At 35.5% G+C, this 7,751-nt stretch overlaps 1 long non-coding RNA gene across 1 annotated transcript; it reads right to left on the bottom strand.

Moving 5' to 3' along the window:
* Positions 1-3,937: 3,937 nt before the first annotated feature.
* On the bottom strand, positions 3,938-7,465 carry LOC126724367 (uncharacterized). The gene is made up of 2 exons (XR_007654948.1): positions 6,258-7,465; positions 3,938-4,194 (listed from the first exon to the last, which is right to left on the bottom strand). It is a non-coding gene; the product is annotated as an uncharacterized LOC126724367 (long non-coding RNA).
* Positions 7,466-7,751: the final 286 nt, after the last annotated feature.

Here is a 7,751-nt window from a genome sequence, read left to right as displayed (position 1 = left end):
AACAGATACCCTATTTGTCGAGCAGTTGTCAAGCCTCGAGCCGAAACAGCTCTTTTAAACCTCGATAGATACTAGCTGTCGAGATTAATGAACAACACTTCTTCACTTGATTCTTGGACAGACTTGCATAGTTTTAACACTTGAAATTTTGTTTCTTGGAGTATTAAACACATCCTAGATCTATCCAATTACAAGTAAAGTGTATTTTGTCAAAAGATTAGCCAATTACATAAAATGTTGACATATGTTCCTAACATGAATCACATATATCCTAACTCATTCAATATGTGAAGAATAAATAAGGGGTGAAGAGTATGTCATTACTCCTGATGTAGTGGCCTCTGCTCTTGGTGTACCTTTGGTACAACAGCCCGTGTACCCTCACACTGAGACCCCTCACCTCGATGACATTATGTCACTCATCACCAATACTTCAATTAGTTGGGGTACTAATCATCGTGTCACTTCTCATGAGCTTACTGAGCTCAACTATTTGTTTTTTTGGATTTCTTGTCATTGTATTTGGCCTATCTCTCATCTTCACACTATTCCCATTAAGAGATGTGTGTTCTTATACTCTTGTCATTGATGCTCCTATGAGTTTGCCATCTCTTTTCATTAACTCACTTGATGAGATTCATAGGAGTGGTGCCAAATCCCATGGTTTATTCTTTCTAGTCTTTATATGTAGGATTCCTTTGGACTTAGGTTTATAGGACTTTCTCACATACAAGCCTGTCCATATCATAGCTCCTATAGGTGCTACCTTCCTTAGGCAAAGAGCAGCAGTTGAAATAGAGTGCTACTATAAATTATTTCTAAATCTCACATGTAATTTATATCACGTGTAATTAACTCTTACACGTGAGTACACAACAATAATTAACACTCCCACATGCAATCACTTATAGAAATAAATCAGCTACTAAACTACAAGTCGTGTATAGAGTACAAATGCTATTTAATGTCGTTTATGCAGTGCTTGTTGTCCTAATCAAGCTCCACTGCTCTTGCATACTTTGGTCTTGCCACTTCCTTGTGCTCAACACATTCTACACTGATGTATATGCCATCACCTTGAATCAAAGTCAGTTGAATCTGTCACTTTGATATCATCCCTTAATTCAGTTGCTACAGGCTACAGCTGTTAGAAAGTGAATACAGCATATGGAAAAGTTATTTCATATTGATATTCTTTACACGTACAACTGTGTGTATATATAATACAAGAGACAATAGTCAAAGCCATAAATCATGCTATACAGACAAGGGAAGATCTAATTTCCTACCTAACTTAGAGAATGTTGCTGTACAAGGAAAACTAAATATGGAATGGAGAATGTTGGAAGCATGAAGATCCGTAATACTCCCCCTCAAGTTGGATGAAGATCCATAATGCCCAACTTGCTTGACAAATTCTGAAAATGTTCACGATCCAAGGCTTTGGTAAAAATGTCAGCAAGTTGAAGTTTATTGGGGACATGAGCAGTGGAGATGAGCTGAGACTGCAGTTTTTCACGAACAATGAGACAATCAATTTCAATGTGTTTAGTGTGTTCATGGAAAACTGGATTTTGAGCAATGTGGAGAGCAGCTTGGTTATCACAATAAAGGAGCATGGGCCGAGGATGAGGTAATTGAAGATCATGAAGAAATTTCTTAAGCCAAGTGAGTTCACATGTGGTGGAAACAAGCGCACGATATTCAGCTTCAGTGGATATTCATCTTAGCGGAATAACGAGAAACTGTGGATTGCTTCTTGGCACACCAAGAGATGGACTGTTACTAAGTTGGATAAAAAAACCAGTGGTAGAGTGCCTGGTAAGTGGACAACTAGCCCAATCAGAGTCGGAATAAGCAAAGACTTGTAAAGAGTTGGTAGCAGGAAACAGGATGCCTTGACCCGGAGAGGATTTGATCTAGCGAAGAATGTGGACAGCAACATCATAGTGTGGCTGGTGAGGTTTCTGCATGAACTGACTGAGGATAGTAATAGGAAATGCAAAGTCCGGTCGGGTAATGGTGAGATAAATTAATGTTCCCACCAAGCAACGATAGGAGCTGGAATCAGGGAGGATAGCACCATCTATGTCATTGAACGTGAGATTTTGTTCCACGGGAAAGTGAGCAGGGCGAGCACCTCAATGACCGCTATCAATGAGGATGTCTAAGGCATAATTTCGTTGTTTAAGAAAAATTCCAGTTGGAGAGTGGGCAACTTTCAAACCAAGAAAATATTTCAATGTTCCAAGATCTTTAATTTTGAATGTCTCGGCAAGAAAAGACTTGAGCTTGCTGATAACAGAGAGATCATTAACTGCCACAAGAAGATCATCAACATAAACAAGAACAAGAGTAAAAGATGATCCACGTAAAAGAGTGAAAAGAGAGTGGTCAGCATGTGAATGTCTAAAACCAGCAGCAAGAAAAACGGAGGAGAGCTTGAAAAACCAATTACGATAGGCCTGTTTGAGTCTGTAGAGAGATTTTTGTTGGCGACAAACACAGGTCTCCCTTTGTTTGCAATATCCCGGTGGAGGGATTATGTAAATTTCTTCATGGAGATTGCCATGGAGAAAAGCATTGGTTACATCCAATTGATGGAGAGACCAATTTTATTAGCGGCAATAGCAAGAACACTGCGAACAGTAACAAGTTTTGCAATTGGAGCAAAGGTGTCACGATAGTCAAGACCTTCAACTTGAGTGTAACCATTGGCCACGAGGCGAGCCTTATGATGCTCAATGGATCCATCAGCCTAAAATTTTGTTTTGAAAACCCACTTGCAGCCAATTGGTTTCTTACCAGGAGGAGAGATATGAGGGTCCATGTATGGTTAGCTTCCAAGGCTTGGGGCTCAGCAGCCATGGCATCATGCCAATGAGAATGACGCATAGCTTGAGAATATGCAGTGGGATCCACTTAATGAGAAAGGACAGTAAAGAAAGCACAATGATTGTTAGAAAAATGATGATAAGAAAGGAAGAAGGAAAAGGAATGGGCTGTACCTGAAGAAGGCTGGGGAGTGGGTGAAGTCGTGGACAATCCAAATGGAAGAGTAGGAAAGACGTAATCTTGGAGATAGGCAGGATGTGTGAAAGGGCGTTTAGGACGAGAAGGTGGTGCAAGTGGAGGAAGCAAAGATGTGGACGGTGGAGGTGGAGAGTTAGTGAGTGGTTGTGGTAGGGTAGGTGAAGGTGGAAAGGGAGGCTTTGGTAGAGGGAGAGGAACAATAGGTACAGAAGGAGAAGATGGAGGTGTGAGTTGAAAAGGAAATACATGTTCGACGAAGGTGACATCACAAGACAAAAAAATCCATTTGTTTTCTAAGTCAAACACCCGATAGGCTTTATGATGGAGATGATATCCCAAGAAAACACAATGGAAAGCATGGGGAGAAAATTTATCCTGATGAGAGTGAAGAGTGCTGGCATAACATAAGCAACCAAAAACACGAAGATGTGTGTAGGATGGTGTTTTGTTGAAAATGAGTATAAAATTGTGATTAAGACGTGGGGAAGGAGTGCGATTAATTAGTAAGTGGCAGTCAGAATGTACACACCCCAAAAAGAGATTGGAAGATTGGCTTGAAAACGTAAATAGCTACATTGAGGAGGTGACGGTATTTACATTCAGCAACGCCATTTTGTCGGGGGGTTTTGACGCATGTGCGCTCATGAAAGATGCCATTTTGATGAAACTTTTTTGCATTTTAGTTGATAAAAATTCTTGGCCATTATTAGTGCGAATGTTAAGGATGGAACGTTGAAAATAATTTTTTATTTGAGCATGAAAATGTGTAAGACGTGTATGTATCAGATTTCATACGCATTAGGTAGACCCAAGTGGCATGAGAATGATCACCAATGATAGTAAAAAAATAATGAGCACCAGAGGAGGAAGGGGTTGAATAGCCACCCCAGATGTCACAAATAAATTCGATGAAAAATAAATGGAATTTTATTATGATTTAATTGAAAAGGCAATCATGTATGCTTTGCCCAAGCACAAACATCACATGGAAAATTATGTGGGGAATAGGAAAGACTTGTAAGGATGCAAGAAGAAGAAGGGTGTCCAAGTCATCGGAGGCTGGTGCGCTTTGAGAATGGAGAGCAATGGAAGGAAGAGGTTTGTAGTAATAGAGACCGTCACGACTTCACCCATTCCAATCAGCCTCTTCGTGGACAAGTCCTGAAAGAGACGGAAAGTAGAAAAGAAAATGGCAACACAATTGAGGACAGCTGTTATTTCGCTAATTGACAATAAATCTATATATTACTAAAAGCTGAAGCATAGCATTTAAAGTTACTGTATTCACGTTGAGCCACATCAGCATCTACGTCATTATCCTTTTTCTTTTCAATTTTCCTATAATTTTTTTTTAACATTTACTTTTTTTTTTTAATAATTTCACTTTCTCCAACCTTTCTCACGCCTTTACCTTTTCATCTCGCCACTACCCTCAACCTTAATATCACTTTTCATCTTTCTTAATTTTGTCTCTTCATCTTTTCCTCCCTTACCTTTTCATCTCCCCACTACCCTCAACCTTGATGTAACTATTCATCTTTCCATTCATTTTCTTTTATTTTGTCTCTTCATATTCACACCATCTTCTATAAATTTGTTATTCTCTTTTCCATTTTTTGCATAGTTTTCTATTACAGAAAGGTTGTTTCTCTCTCTCTCTCTCTCTCTCACACAATTATTTTTGGATTTTTTTTTCTTTTTTTTTCTTGCATCTCTGCTTAAGTTGATAAATTTTTGTGTTTGTTATAACTCTACGTTGGGTTGGTACGATTTAGTTTTTTGTTTTAAGTTTTTTTTTTGCTCTCTTTGATTGTTAAATATTATACTATTGCGTTATAAAAAAAATTAAAAAAGATAATATATAAGAATATAATATATATTATTCTATTACATAACATAATTTGGGTAATTTGGTATTTATTATTATATATATATATATTATATTTTTGCTTTTTTAATCTTTTTAAAAAATTTATTCAATATTTAAACTTAGTCACATCCTCCATATAATTAAATTATTTATATTTTTTAATTAAACATATAATATTTTATTTAAATTTAAATAAATGAAATTATACTCACTTTTTTTAACATTTATACTTTCTCCAACCTTTCTCTTTCTCTTTACATTTTCATCTCCTCACCACCCTCTGTCTTAATATCACTCTTCATCTTTCCCTTTATTTTGTTTCTTCTTATTGTTATCCTTTTAGTATAAATTTGGCATTCTCTTTTCCATTATATGCATAATTTTTCTTCACAAAAAAATTTATTTCTCTCTCTTTCCCTCTCAATTTTTGGTGATATATATATAATTTGCATCTCTACTTTAGGTTGAGAAATTTTTGTATTTTTTAGAACTCTACTTTAGGTTGATCCAATTTAATTGTGTTTTAAGTTTGTTTTTTTGGTTGTTAAATTTTATCATATTGCATTGTAAAGAATTAAAGATAGTATATAAGAATGTAATATTTTAATATTACATAATATGATTTAAATAATTTGGTATTTATTTAGAGATAATTAATTTGGCATTTATTGTTATATCTTTTATTTTTATTTTTTTCTTCTCATATTATTTTATTCAACATTATTATTGTTGTTGAATTAATATATTAGATTGTATATTTTTTAAAAGTCAATAGTATATAAGAATGTAAAATTTTAATATTAAATAATATGATTTAAATAATTTGGTATTTATTTAGAGATAATTAATCTGGCATTTATTGTTATATCTTTTATTTTTATTTTTTTCTTCTCATATTATTTTATTCAACATTATCATTGTTGTTGAATTAATATATTAGATTGTATATTTTTTAAAAGTCAATAATATATAAGAATGTAAAACATTAATATTAAATAATATGATTTAAATAATTTGGTATTTATTTAGAGATAATTAATCTGGCATTTATTGTTATATCTTTTATTTTTATTTTTTTCTTCTCATATTATTTTATTCAACATTATTATTATTATTATTATTGTTGTTGAATTAATATATTAGATTCTATATTTTTTAAAAGTCAATATATTAACTTGAAAGAAAATAAAAAACCAACTATTAACCAATAATAACTAAAAAAATAATATTATCACGCGCAACGCGCGGGTCTATGACTAGTTAAATTTAAAATTAGGAACATATAAGACATTAGTTAAGGAAAAATCAAGGGACAAGTGAATAGTTCCTATTTTTGTGATGGAAATAATTTCACCAGTGGGTAATTTTAAGCGGCATGGATGTTCAAGGGAATGATAGCCCACAAGTGAAGAGGACTGGGATGACATGTGATCTGAGGCACCTGTATCAATGACACACTCAGAATTATTAGGTGAAGAGACTAGATTGCAAGAAGCGAGATTACCAGCAAAGTTGGCTGAAGTGGAGTTTGTAGGTGAGAGAAAATCCATGAGTTGTCGATATTGCTCGGCTGAGAGACCTGGAATTGCACTGTCAGATGAAGAGCTTGAAGTAGCAGAAACTTGATTAGCAGTAGGCTGTGGAGTAACCTTTCTATCCGAGTTGCGTGATTATGCAAGATTGGTGGGATAGCCTTGTAACTTGTAACACGTATCCTTCCAATGTCCAAGAGCCCCAAAATGACCACATTTAGGGCGTCCACGACCCCTTCCCTTGGATTCAGTAAAGCGATTTGAACAAAAATTGTTATTGACAAACATCGCAATAGCATCAGAATTAGGAGTGGGCAAGTGAAGGCGGCTCTGTTTCTCTTCTTGATGAAGAATGGAATACACTTTGCTTACAAAAGGAAGTGGGTCCGTGGCCAGAATTTGACTTCGAATTGAAGAATAAGAATCATGTAAGCCCAACAAAAATTGAAAAACTTACTCTGTTTCTTGCACTTGATGAAGAGATTTTAAGGTCCCACAAGTGCATGGAGGGACAGAAGTAAATAGACATAGACTCTTGCTTTAAGGTAACGATGTCCTGCTTTAGCTTGTAATTTCGTGGATTATTACTTTGTGAAAAACGAGCTTCAAGATCAAGCCAAACAGTCTGAGCACTGTCATGAAATATAAGGCTAGCTACAAGATTTTTATCAATGGAGTTAAGAATCCATGACAAAACCATGTCATTGCAGCAGTCCCAAAGTTGTGCATCAGATTGGGATTCTGTCGGCTTTGTGATAGAACCATCAATGAAGCCAGGTTTGTTCTTGGCATTGAGAGCCATCTTCATGGCACGTTTCCAAGTGAGATAATTCTCACTGTTGAGAGGAGTTGAAATCAATACAGAACCAGGATGATCTGCCGAATGGAGAAAGAAAGGAGATAAGACATCCGTGATTTGTCAGGATGCCGAACTAGTAGACGACTTGGAGGCCATAAATGGATGTGAGGCACTGGAAATTGGAATACTTGTGGGTGGCACCTCAGATTCAGAGGAGGCTGCTCTGATACCCTGTTAGAAAGTGAATAGATCATATGGAAAAGGTATTTCACATTAATATACTTTACATGTACAACTGTGTGTATATATAACACAAGAGACAATAGTCAAAGCCATAAATCATGCTATACAGAAAAGGGAAGATCTAATTTCCTACCAAACTTAGAGACTGTTGCTATACAAGGAAAACTAAATATGGAATGGAGAATATTGGAAGCATGAAGATCCGTAATAACTGCTTTTAAAATCCTAAACCCATTTCAAATGAATCCCAAACCCTAAATCAAAACCCACACAA

This window comes from Quercus robur, chromosome 4 (assembly GCF_932294415.1).
Source record: "Quercus robur chromosome 4, dhQueRobu3.1, whole genome shotgun sequence".
Lineage (NCBI taxonomy): Eukaryota > Viridiplantae > Streptophyta > Magnoliopsida > Fagales > Fagaceae > Quercus > Quercus robur.
Note: the sequence above shows the minus strand (reverse complement) of the source record. Positions and strands in the feature narration are given on the sequence as shown.